Source organism: Ambystoma mexicanum, chromosome 6q (assembly GCF_040938575.1).
Source record: "Ambystoma mexicanum isolate Mex_15411 chromosome 6q, UKY_AmexF1_1, whole genome shotgun sequence".
Lineage (NCBI taxonomy): Eukaryota > Metazoa > Chordata > Amphibia > Caudata > Ambystomatidae > Ambystoma > Ambystoma mexicanum.
The window spans coordinates 1426474940-1426488352 of record NC_090937.1 but is presented as its reverse complement, the minus strand read 5'-3'; the positions used below and the strand labels follow the sequence as shown (position 1 = coordinate 1426488352).

General features: G+C 52.4%; 1 protein-coding gene across 4 annotated transcripts in view; it reads left to right on the top strand.

Moving 5' to 3' along the window:
* Positions 1-13413, top strand: part of NSD2 (nuclear receptor binding SET domain protein 2) — a 1742450-nt gene that overhangs the window by 599641 nt on the left and 1129396 nt on the right. The window lies entirely within an intron of this gene.

Below are 13413 nucleotides of genomic sequence, written 5' to 3'. Positions count from 1 at the left end.
GGTGACCTGTTCTCCAACTCTGAACTCCCCGACCCCACACTTCCCCCAATGCATCCTGCCTTCCAGTGCTCCAAATAAGATTTTTTTTTAAAACTTTGGTTTTTATTAGCATTTTGTGATACAAAGAACAGAATTTTTTTTTTTATAACCCCACACCCCCACCCCCGTTTCAACCCCCCCCTCACCCCCCATGCCCATCTCGAACTTTAGAAACAGTGGAGAGATCAAACTTTCTTTCCATTTCCTGTGTCGCTGAAGCGATGCGATATGTGACCAACTCAATAGCTGGCACCCGACGTAGCCCCGGGCCTTGGGACCCCCTACTAGGTATTGTCCTTCTCGGTGACGGTCACGCCCCGGCCATCTGGGGGCACGTTCATGGAACTAATGGACGTCCCATCCCCATGTCTGCTGGAACCCATACCAGTCAGCTAGGAATGAGCAAGAATCATTGTTCACCATGGCAGTCAATTTGTCCATCAGATACATGTTCTTGAGTTTTTCTATCCAATCTTCCTTGGAAGGCGTTTCCGGGCTCTTCCATTTCTGGGCTAAGGCTACTCTGCCCGCTCTCAACATAGTTTCCCACATCCTTGGGTACCTGTACAGTTCCGCTTCCTCCGGGGGGAGGCCCAGCAACATGGTCAGCAGATTGAGGGGTAGAGGGTCCTCCGTTACCTCCGCTATTCAATCTTTCACTGACTCCCAATAGGTCTGCACTTTCGGGCATTGCCACCACATGTGACCTCTAGTCCCTACCTGGCTGCATCCCCTCAGGCATTCTGGTGACACCCCTGTGAATATTTTCGACAGTTTTGACGGATCTCTATGCCACCCCTGCATGATTTTAAAATTGTGTTCCATGTCCGAGGTGAAAAGATTACCATGAAACGATATCCTGAAAATACGAGCCCAGGCGTACTCTGATATCTCCTCTCCCGCCAGATTGTTCCAAAACCCAAGGAAGCCTCTCCTAGCCTGAAGGTTATGGGTGTTTAGGACTGCGTACATACAGGAGACCGCGCCCTTTCTAGAAGTTGCTGAATCAAGGAGTTTCTCAAAGGGAGTTAGTTGTCTCCTCAGGTTTGGGCCCCATGAGGGGTCGTTGAGGATGCCCTTAAGGCAGAGGTATTCGAAAATTTAGAGAGTCCCGCCTCCCAGCCCATCCCTGAGGTCCTCATAACTCAGAAATTCTCCCTCCCTGAACAGCTGGCCTGCCCATTCCAGGCCCGCGTCAGACCAACGCTGGGATTGTCTAAACCCTCTGCTGCCCAGTTTCAGGAGGGGCCCCCATAAGGAGGTCATAGGGGACGGCCAAGTGGAAAGGTGAGCTGTCCGGGGGCACTTCTTCCAAACATCCCAGAGAACACCCAGGGTCGGGTGGGTCAGTACTTGTTTCGGAATTGACCTGCGAGATGCCTACAAGAGGTCGCGGACCTTGAGGGGGCGGACGCCCATGTCCTCTAAGTATGACCAGTATGTTCGCAGGCCTTCCTTCATGTGTTCCAGGAGGACACGCAGCTGTGCAGCGTGGTAATACAGCTGGAAGTCTGGAAGACCGAATCCCCCACTCCTCCCTCGGGAGCGTCAGGGTGGTCCTCCCGACCCTCTGAGTTTTTCCCCTGCCAAACAAAGTCTCGGACCCCCTTATGTAAGTCTATAAAGGTTTGGGCGGGTACCCGGGTAGGGAGGGCTGCGAAGAGGTACAGAAGCCGGGGCAGTATGTTCATTTTGACTGCCGTCATCCGGCCATACCATGAGAGGATCATCCTTCCCCATCTCCTCAAGTCGGAAGTGATCTCGGACAATATGGGGTCGTAGTTGGAGGTTCCCAGTTCCGATAAGTCTCTAGTGAGGAGGACGCCAAGGTATTTTATGGTTCTTTTGCCCACAACTATCCCCTGATACCTGGTCAGGGGGTCCAGCACCGGGTCCACCAGACGCATTGGAAGAAGAACGGATTTAGATGTATTAATTTTCAGGCCCGAGAAACGCCCAAAGGAGGTGACCAGGGACAGGAGGGGAGGGATTGAGGAGCCCGGGTCCACCAGATATGCCAGGATGTCATCGGCAAACAGGGAGAGCTTAAATTCCACCTCCCCCCTTCTAATATCCCTGATGTCTGGGTGGGATCTAACCGCTATGGCCAAAGCCTCCATCGTGAGGCCATATAGCAGGGGGAAGAGTGGGCAGCCCTGTCTTGTCCCACGGGTGAGAGGAAAGGGCTCGGGACAACAATCCGTTCACCTGGACCCTTGCGGTGGGAGCTCTATAGAGGGCGGCCACCCAGCTCGGGATGTGTGTCCCGAAGCCCATTCGCTGGAGGAGGAGTGTCATGTATCTCCACTCGACTCTGTCGAATGGGCGACCTTCCCCTGTGCCCGGAATGATACTTCTCTCAACACCCATGGTTATGCCTCCCCCTCCCCCCCCCTGTTGCCTTCTTATACTTGCTGTTCAAGGGAGTGCAGCGAACAAAGCGTCATTTGAGTCCTCCTGTTTTCTGGTTCAGGAGACAATCATGGGGTCACTATTGTCACCCCTCCGATTCGACATGTTCTTCCTCCGTTGGTGTCGGTGGTGTGTTCAGTTTCTTGAACTTCCTATAGCCGGTTTTCCTTCTCCTGGAGTTAGACTGGCCGGGGGTGCCCCTGATGAGGGCTTCAGGGCCCACCGGCCCCCTCCGGGGTAATGTCTTCTTCTGTTACCAATGTTGTGCGTTGGCCTGAGTGTTCAAAAGACAGGGAGAAGGGGTACCCCCATCTATAACGCACTCCCTTCTCTTTCAGTTGTTGTGTGAGGGGGCGGCACATCCTTCGTTTGGCTAGGGTGTAAGCAGAGAGATCTTGGAAAATGGAGATTTGGGCATTGTTGTAGGTTATCACCCCCTCCTTCCTCGCTTCCTACAGAACTTTGCCTTTTTCGGTGTAATAGTGGAATCGGGCCAGAACCGATCTGGGGCTCCCCGTCCTTCCCCCAGCCCTGTGTACCCAGTCGAACGTGAGTTCTGTTGTCATTTCTTCTGCAAACAGGAGGGTGATAATGTCTCTCACCACTCGGGTCAACTCTCTCTCCGTCTCACCCTCCGTTTCCGGGATCCCAAAAAAATCTAAGATTGTTCCGTCTCTCCCTGTTTTCATAGTCGTCCATTAGCCTGGCTCTCGCCTCGTCCCTCTTTTCCAGGGCCGCAAGCCGTGTGCCGAATTGGACCTCCTGAGATGTAGAGGACGATTGATAGTTTTCAACTTGTAGGAGCATGTCCTCAATGTTGTCTACTCTGGTCCATCTTCTCAAACTTCTGGGCGATATCGGATCTCATCTCTCTGATCTCCTGGAGGATGGAGGCAAAGCACCTCTCCATCGTCATTGCGGGTTGGCTGCGGGTTCAGGGTGGGCCATGATTCCGGAGAAGTTGGGGACCCCGGTGGTGGTGTCTGTTTCTTGAAAGCGGAATGCTTGTAGGGTCTTCCGCCAGCTCATGAGGTCTTACTGATCCCCTGTTGCGGGGTCCGCTGCAGTCTGGCGGGACCCTGGGGGGGCACCGTGCTGCCCCGGGGCCAGACAGTTATGCGTCTCTCCAGTGGGGCTTGTAAACAGTGGTTTAACCCCTGTGGGGGACGGGGCAGCCTCCCGGGCGGGCACTCGCCCCGCCAGCTGAGGACGGGGGCCTCTCACCTGGGTCGCGGCTAGTCTGCAGGTTCAGGGTGGGGCGCGATTCTGGAGAAGTTAGGGACCCCGGAGGCGTTCTCCGATTCTCAAAAGCAGTATGCTTGTAGGGTCTTCCGCCAGTTCGAAGACCTACTGACCCCCAGCTGCATGGTCCGCTGCGGCCTGGGGGACCCTTGGGGCTGAGCTGATTGGTCCCATCAACTCAAAGGAAGAAGCCGTCCTTGAAGGAGCTTCTCTGACGAATGGAGATCTGGCAATTGGGATTTGCAGCAGGGCTTCACCGGGCAAACCAACGGTCCAGTGGTTGCAGCAGCTGTCCTCTTCTAGCTCGTCTTTGGTTCTTTCGTTCCAGTGGTCGACTCTGCCTTCCAGTCCTGGAGACTCGCCTTTTAAACAGTTTTCTCCCATTGATTCCAGCCTAGCTGTCCCTCACCCAGCAGGGTGGCTGTCCTTGCCGGACTGTCAGCCAGCCAATCACATCAGTGTGCATTTGGGTCACGTACAAAGGGACCAAACCTGCTTTGGCAGGCAGGGTTAAACACCAGAAGGACCTTTCCACAAAGAAACAGCGAAAAAAGATGCCCAGAGTCTGTTTTTACAGAGGGGTCTTGGGCGCCATATTGAAAAACATAGCAGCCCCAATTTTTAGCTACCGGTGTTCGCGGTCGGGAAAAATCATGGTAGTCCGTTATAAAACCAATGCCACCAGCCATTTCAATAGGAAAGGATAGCTTTTGACAGCTACAAGAGTGTTTAGACATAGGGGATACGAAGTAACCCATCCAGCACTCTATAGGAAGATGATGGGTGCTGGGTCTATACATTTAAAAAAGACTAGTAAAGTCAATTTAACTTAACATTCTCTGGGGAACAGTAGTTCATCCCAGAGAAGGTATTTAAACCTTGGGAAGTCCAAAGGCCCTCCCTGTGCCACTGCACTAAAGGTGCTGTGTGACACAACAATAAAAAAGATGATGCTTATGGAGTTATCTAATAAGAGTAAAACACACATCAAAATACATGAGAGAGTGGGGGAAAAAAGGCTCACACTCTCTCCAGGGAAAAAAACAAGTCCTCAAAATCCAGCACAGTTGCTAGGGGTCTGTAAGGTGAAGGGAATAAGCACATTTCTGAGAATTCTTCCTAACAGCATCACAGCCCTCTTGTTTGTTTTCCCACCTCCTGAGCTTCTTCCCAGTTCGCTTTTGTGCGCGATGTTGGGAGTTAACCCCTGTCTGAGTGCCTTATATATTCTTGTTATAAGGCCTTTCGTGCCCGTTTGGGTATTTAATATATAACTGTCCCTTCCACTTCGAGTCTGTGAGGACCCTTTTTAGCTGTAGGTTTGAGAGTGGTTTAATGTTTAGGCCCTGCTGTGCAGTTTCCAATTCCTCCTTGGTCAGAAAGACCGAGTCCTTCCACGTTTGATCCACACTAACCAAACCTTGTTCGTATTGTGCCTGGAAGCGATTTCGGTCTACTATGGAGTCTCTAATAGGGGAGCCCAAATACAGCTGAGGGGGGGGATGGCTAGGTTTTGATCCCGGCCATACCTGGGTTTTTATGTTCCATATGGACCACAGGGCCTCCAAGACTCCACTCTCCCAGGGTCACCGGGGCGAAGAGGCCATTCTCCAGGTGGACCCACTGTTTAGCTGTCGACTCTCGGATATGGTCCACTATGATTCACAATTGTGCCACCCTGTGGTATTCGTGGAGATCTGGGAACGCTAGTCCCCCCCCTTCTCCTTTGGGAGAATAAGCGTGTTGTAAGCGATTCTGGGGTTTTTTCTGTCCCAAAGGGAAGCCAGTAGGGCACTTTTGAACTTGGTGAGGAAAGAGACTGGGAGAATGACGGGAAGAGACTGCAAAAGGAAGAGTCGCCGCAGCAGGATTTTCATTTTTATGGCGGTTATTCTCCCTGCCCATGAGAGTTTCAATTTCCCCCAATTTGCTAGGTCTTGTATTGTGGCCCAGAGCAGTTTGTTGTTGGCCTGGAATAAATCCTGAAGTTGTCTGGTTATCGTTATACCGAGGTAGTGTAGATCCTCCCGTACCACTTTTAGGCCCCAGTTTGCTGGGTTTGCGGCTGGTGGCGTGATGTCTGTCAGGAGGAGGGCCACCATTTTATTGCGGTTTATGTGAAAGCCTGAGTGAGCTCCATATTATTCTATCATCTCTAGAAGGGCAGGGATTGATTGTGTGGGGTGGGTAATGTAGACCAGCACATCGTCTGCGAACAGGGCGAGTTTATACTCTCTTCCGTGTTTCTTGAAGTCCCTTATCCTGTTGTCTTTTCTAATGCTCTGGGCCAAGGGCTCCATTACAGGATATAGACCAGCGGTGAAAGAGGGCATCCCTGCCTGGCTCCCCTGGTAAGTGTGAATTGAGGCGACACTACCCCATTGACTACGACTCTGGCACTGGTATTGTTATACTGAGCTTGTGCGCCCTCTATCCATTCTCGGCCCAGACCCGCCATTTGTAGGATTTGTCATGAAACGCCATTCCACCCGGTCAAAGGCCTTTTTGGCGTCAAGCGAGATCAATGTGGGGTTTATGTCGTGTGCATCGATCGAGGCTATTAGGGCTAGTGTTTTGCGGACGTTGTCGGATCCTTTCTTTCACATACTCCACCTGGTCAATGTGGACCAGCTGAGGGAGGACTTGGCTCAATCTATTAGCTAGGATACTTGTATATATCTTTGCGTCTACGTTCAGCAGCGAGATAGGTCTGTACGAGCCGCATTCTGACCGTTTCCTTCCCTTCTTTTGGTAGAACAACGATCCTAGCTTCAGTGAATGACGGTGGCGCCTCCCCTGTGGCCATGATGCCATTAAACAAGCGAGCTGGAAATTGGCTAAGAGCACCACTCATCCTCTTGTAGTAGGCAGGTGTATATCCTTCCGAGCCCGGTGCTGACCCAGCTTTTAGATGTGAGATGGCCTGGCCTACCTCTTCTGGTTTTATGGGGACATTCAGTTTGTCCTGGGCAGAGGGTTGTATAGGGGGAAATGAAATTCCCGCCATACGTTCCACCCTTGCCTCCTGCGGGGGATTGCAATCTGAGGTGTATAGCTGTTCGTAATATCGTGCAAAACAAGCAGTGATATCCATCAGATTTACCAGGGTGGTCCCTGTGGTGGAGTTAATTCTGAGGACAGTCCTTTCAGCTTTCTGCTTTCGGATTCTGGCTGCAAGCAGGGTGTGTGCTTTGTCACCTTTCTCAAAATATTTTTAACATATCTAAGGCGAGTTAGGGCTTTTTCCTGCCAGACCTCTTTAAACTCCTGCCTAAGGTTTCTGAGTTCCTCTCCAAGTTCTGAGGGATCATCATTTTTTCCCCCCAGGGCTTCCTCCTTTTCTTTTATTGCTTGTTAGATTTGGGATTCGCTGAGGAATTTTCTTTTCACAGAGGCTCCCTGAGCCTTTAGTAAGCCCCTCATTGTTGCTTTCGCTGCTTCAAAACCGTGGTACGGAGGATGTCTCCAGTGTCACTTCTCTCGAAGTCGCGTGCTTCCTCATCCAGCGAGTCCCTGAAAAGTTTGTCTTTTAAGAGCGTGTCTTTGCACATCCATCGCTTATCTATCAGCCTGCCAACGTCTAGGTCTATGGTAACCATGTTGTGGTCAGGCCATCCCACTACCTCTGTTGTGGCATCCTTCATTGGGTATTCAAGGTCTCCTTCCATAAAGAAGTAATCTATGCGAGAATGGGTTTGGTGTGGTGGGGAGTAGAACGTGTATTCTTAGTGGGTGCTGGGACTTCCATGCGTCAACTAGCAAGTGATCTGTTATCAGGTTTTGAAAGGCTTTCCTGTCTGACGGAGGGGACGGCCCCTTCTCTGTAAGACTTCCAGTCCTGGTCTGGGTTCATGATTAGTTTAAACCCTCCACCCCCTTCCGCAGATTAGGGAGCCCATTCTTTCATTCTTTCGCTATATAGTCACCCAAAGCGTTCCTTGCAGAAGGCTAATTTCTGGAATTAGGCGCGTAAGCGGAGCATAAGGTTATGGCCTTGGACCAGATAAGTCCCTGAACTATAAGGAACATTCCCCCAGGATCCCTGTATGTCTGCATTATTTGAAGCTCAAGGGTGGATCGATATAGGATACTCCCACTTTTTTTTTTCTCTGGCCCTGAGGCCCATAACGTTGTCCCCAGGTTTTACCCTTTCAGGTTGCGCTCCTCTGTGTTGGTACTTAGTTTCTTGTAAAAAGAGGATGTCCAACTCTTGCCTACTTGGCTACTCTAGCCTGTCATCTCTCTTGTGTGCGGGTGAGTCACTGTTGTGTGCCTGCAGTGGTTGCCCACTCACGTGCTTTGGCCTCTCAGGACGCGGTTTGAATGTGTTGGACTTCTGAATTTCCGGTTTCCCTTCTAGACCCTTTGTACCTCTGACGTTCCCCCCCCCCCCCCCCATTTGAACAACCAAAGGATAAAGAAGAAATAGGAAAAAGAAAAGGCTCTCTCCTAACATCAGAGACGCCCTAGGTGTTAACATAGGGCCACGCAACAGGTGGAGCCCTCGGAACCCTTTGTTCCAACATTGCTTCTAACAATTTTAACTTGGCATGCAAGCGTAATGGTGGCATGTTCGTATGCCCAGCGTGGCTTACTTTTGCTCAGTGGGGCAAAAGGGGGATGGGCGGCCCACATCATGACAGCAGGGAGATTAACATATCTTCCCCCACTGCAGTGTACGAGCGCTGCACCAAGCTATTGTTGCTGCAAGTTCCGGTCAGTTGACCCCTTCAGGGCCCTGTGGATTATTCATTCTTTGCAGCCCCACGTCTCTCGTTTAAGGTGTATTCAGTCATGTGAATTTCCTCTTTCCCTTTGAGTGGCCCCTATGGGGCCAGGGACCGGATGGCTTTCTAGCTGGTTCCAACGCGGATGGCATCTCTTCGCTTTCCGTTAGGCCATCCTTGTTTTGCAGTCCCCTTAGTACACTGACCGCTTCTTCTCCTGAGATCACTCTCTACTCCTCTTCTGCGTAGGAAAACATAGGTCAAAGGGGAAGCACAATCTTTATCTTGTTTCGCTCTCTGAGCCAGGATGTTGGGGGACGGCATGCCTTTCTACGAGCCAGTGTTTCGTCCAGTAAGTCCTGGTAGATTTTAGTCCTCGAAGTCAATGGTGTTCCTTTCACTAGCCTGCTTGACGATTTCCACCTTGTGACTGTAATGGTGGCATTTCGCCAGGACTGAAAGCGGGCCTCCCGGGGGGCCTCCAGCTCGGTGCACCCTTTCAAATTTGAGATCAGGGGTTAAGGGAGAATGCATGAGGGCGGTTATAAGCGCTCTGACTCTCCTTCTCAGGCTCGCAGGCGTCTCGTTGGGGGTTTCTTTGAGGCCTCGAATTCTGATGTTTGCCCTCCTCTCCCTATTCTCCAAGTCATCAATCCTAGAATCTAAATCTTTGTTTCTTTGCTCAAGGTCTTGGAATCTGCATTCTGTTCTCAGTTCCATAATGTCTGTTGATTGTTGCTAATTTTTCCAGCGCCTCAATTTTATCTTCTATCTTGTGCACTTCCTGCTGAAGTACTGAGACTCCAGTACTCCTGCTGTTCCTGAATGACCGGATTTCTTCGAGCAAAAGGCGTATATCTGCTTTGGTGGCCCTCTCTTGGTTTCCCCTTGAGATGAGGGGAGTCTCCTGGGATTGGGACGTGGCCATCATTGCATAGTCCCATTGGAATTCTTGCAGTTTCTGGATTGTGGAGGGGTCAACCGCTCTTTGCATGGGACTTCCGCACTTCATGCCCACTCCAAGGAGCCTTGGCTGTGGTTGTGCTGACTGATATGCCTGGGTGCTGCTGGTTTCTCTCTTGTTCCACTACACTTTCGTGTTGATGGTCGCGTCGCTTGCGTCTGTGGCTCCTCCGGCGGGTGTTCCCCCTGTTGGTGGAGAGTTTGTTCAGTCCTCTTGACCGCTCTTGATCCGTCTCAGCAGTCCATAAATGAGAGCGGTTCTTGGGTGTCTCAGCCGGGCTGGGGAGGGCGGCTTATGAGCAGGGCATTTTAGGACTTGACTGCCCACTGTGCTTGACAATGTTCCTGCAACCTTTTTGGCGGGGGTGTGTCTATGGTGTGCTACCCAAGCGCTGCATACCGATCCTCTTCCTTTATTTGTGGAGGTGTCTGAAAGCAGTTTCTGTGATAATCTCTGTGAACTAATTTTCGTGCGTTGCCAGTGGTGGTCTGGGTTATGTCCAGCCTGGGTGTCCCGGGCCTGATGGACAGGTTGTGGGGGGTGGGGCGTGCCCGCTCTTTGCTCTGCGTTGCTCGAGACAGCAGTTATGCCACTCGGAGGCGGTGGCCGGCTGTGGGTGGGGGTGGTGTCCCTCTCCTCCTCCCTGCCCCCTGGGATGCTTAGCCCATTTACTACGGGAGCTAGCTAACGATTTCAGTGTTGAACTTTTTTCTTGTGCTTGAGAGGAAAGAAGGGGGAGCTGCAAGCTCCTGGGGGTTGATCCTGTACGTGGGCTCAGCACTCCTTGCTGTACCCCCAGCTGCCTTCCAATGTGGTGGGGGGGGCGCTATGCCTTGTCTTGCGCTGTTTTCAGGCTGGGCCTGTCTCTATTTTGCCTGGTCCTCCAGCTCTCCCCACCCGCTCTGTTTGCTGTCAGTTAGGGGGTTGGCCAGGGGCTACTTGGGAGGCTGTCTTCTCCTGGGCTGCCCCCTGCTCTATGCTTAACTCGGTGAGCCGCACCGTGGCCCTAGCAGGGCCCTCCGTCCCGGGGCGTGTTATCTGAAGAGGGAGGGAGGGAGGATGGGGCCGCTCTTCTTTGATGGCGACAGCGGGATGTGGCTTATGGGTCTTCAATATGATCCTTTACTGCTGGCTGCCCCCCTCCTCCTTACCTTCTGTTTGAAGTGTCACATCGGTCTTGTTGGGAGGCCGCTGTGAGGGTTTTGCCCGCTCTGGCAGCGTTGGTGCACCACAGGTGGAGGCTCTGTACCACACCCTGCGGGAGCCCTGTCTGCCCTCTGTACCTTGGGTCGCAGCGTATTGTGGCAGCGTGACCCAGCTTCTCCCTCTTGTATGCTTATTTATTTTTTATTTATTTGCATTTGTTAAGCGCACTTGCAGCCCATGAGGCATCGAGGCGCTGTTACAGTGGAAACACAGATTAAGATTAGGTTTTTTTTTTTTTTCTTTGTCTTAGTTACGTATTTATAACGCGCTTAAACACTCGGAGGTTTCTAAGCGCGGACCCGGGGATCGAACCTGTTGTTGCTTTGTGTCGTCTTGCTTCCAAGACGCGCACGCTGCCGCTGTGCTATCCTCCCGGGACACTGAGACTGAGACTGCTTACGGGCTGGGCAAGCAATGGTTCCCTGCTTTATTCTGTGGGTTCTGACGAAGCTGAGCGCTCAGGCAGCCATTTCGCATGCACCCCCTTTTGTTTTTTTTTTAATCTTCAGCTCCTTTCAGTGCCTTGCCTCCCCCAGGGCATGTCAGCTGCAGGAGGCTTCACGAGATGCACATTCCTGTGATCGCTCTTTCTCAGCCTCAAACCCCCCTGCGCTCTGTCTAGAGTTCCTGGGGAACAACCACCGCTGGGATGCGTGCGCGGCTTGCATCGCTCTCCGTCACCCGACCTTGAAGAATCGTTTTGAAACTGCAGGGAGATCTTCCACACTTCTCCTCCAGGTCATCTTAAAAGGTTAATCTCCAGGAACCCACATCAAGACAAGGCAAGCCCTTTGTTTAGTACGGCTCCTCATCGCAGACTCCTTCCCGGGGTTTCCACGGAAAAGGGTACCTTGGATTCTGGTTCTGGCAGACACAAGACCATTAACACTACCGTCTCACAGGCATAGGGGCACTTCGGGGGCGGTCCATGGTTAGTCTTCCTCTTTTGTCCCAGTTGGCAAGGGATTGTTGTGTTCTACCTCCAAGAGTCCGTCCGTAGCACCATCCAACACGACTACCAGCTCTGTAGGTGAGAGGGCACCCAGCCTACCAGAGCAACCTTCGAGGTCGTTGTGCAGGGCGATTAGACTACCGGCCAGTGGGCCATGGTCACTGAGCCTACCAGGGCCATCTCTGAGGTCGATGCTTTGGATTCAGGTTCTATGGCCAAGGAGTGCCCTTCCATGTGTGAGCCAGCATGGGGCAGTTGCATGGTGCAAGGCCACAAAGATGGCCAACAAGCATGCAGCAGAGCCTGCCAGGCCGACGGCCATCTTGGAATCGGGTCTTGGAATCCCTGGTCCTTTGCCCACAGAGTAGGTCATGTATGAAGGTTCCAGTCCCCTTGCCTTGAGAAGTGTGACAGGCTTTATGGTACAGGCATGTTTCGATCAGGAAAGGAAGCCTAGCGTTGCTGAGAGCTGTGCCCCTCGTGCCTCGCGACTTGTCGGTTTGCGGGGTGCACTTCTTCAAGCACTCCTCGCAGATGACTGGGGTTCTTAAGGTTATAGTCAAGGAAGTGATCCGGCAGGTAGTGCCTCCTAGGCCTCCGCCTATGGGCCCTCCCCCGGTTCCATTAGTGCTTCCAGTGCCGCTGCCTGTTCCTCCTCTGTTCTAGGCCCTGCTGGTGCTTCAGATCCCTCCTCCTCCTGTACCACCAATGCCTCCCCCGCAGTCCCCATTGGATCCACTGTTCTCTTCGGGCCTGGATCAGGGTGGGACAACTCCGGTACCCCAGGCCCCGGACTCCCTTCCGTCTCAAAGGGGGCTGGGGGTGGATGACGATGACCCCCACAACGAAGAGCCTTTGGCCTCAGTAAAGGCGTTTCATAACCGTCTTTAGGGCCTTGCAGAGTTCTTGGGGCGGGGTGGTACCAGGAATTGGGAGTGCTAGCAGAGGTTTTGGCCAGGCACGCCACAAGCAGCTCGGGCATTACACTCCAGAAGGATGTCCTGGCGAGAAAGGTCTGGGAGAAGTCCAGCGCCAGCGCCCAGATGAACAAGAAATTGGACATTTGGTTGGTTGGATTTTGGATGGGGAGCCAGTCCTCCTGGTCTCCCACCCTCATCAGTGGTGGCAAAGACCTCCTTATATTCATTGTCTTCGTCCTCTGCAGGGGCTGTCTCCAGTTGTCTTTCCACAGAGGACAAAGCTCTTGAGTCTTTTAGCAAGCGTTGCTACCTTAACTCTGGGCTACAATTGCGTCAGGCCTACTCTGACGCCCTCTTACCTGCGGCGAAACAGAAGCTGTGGCGGAAGATCGTGTAATTCCTGCCCGACCTCCCTTTGGCGAGGCAAGCCTTCATCAATGCCGGCCTGTTGGACACCCGGGTAGTAGCACAGGACCTCATGGAGTCTTTGGTCTCCATCGACACAGTCAGCAGAGGGGCTGTGCCTGGGGGTTGAGATGAGGTGGACGGCGTGGATGTACTAAATTCTCCTCTGACATGTAAGAGACGATCCTGGATCGTCCTTTTGATTGGTCAGATCTTTTGCATTTGTCCACTTATGACTAACTGACAAAGACCTCCATGCAGACCGCCAAGTCCATGGCCATCCTGACTAAACCTGGGGCAGAAGTCCGTCTCTCAGTCTCAGGGATGGACAGACTTCAAACCTGTGCTTTCACCGACTTCAAAGAGTTACGAGACCACGGTGCACAGAGACCTGACTGGTCTCCCAGCGACCACAGAACGAAGCAGCAGAGGACTTTGCGTGTTTTTGTTTTTTTTCCGCTCTTCCTCCTGCTCTTGCCTCAGACGCCAAAAAGCAATGACTTAACGGTGAGGGAACACAGCTCGTAAGTAGGGGGCTGGCTGGCC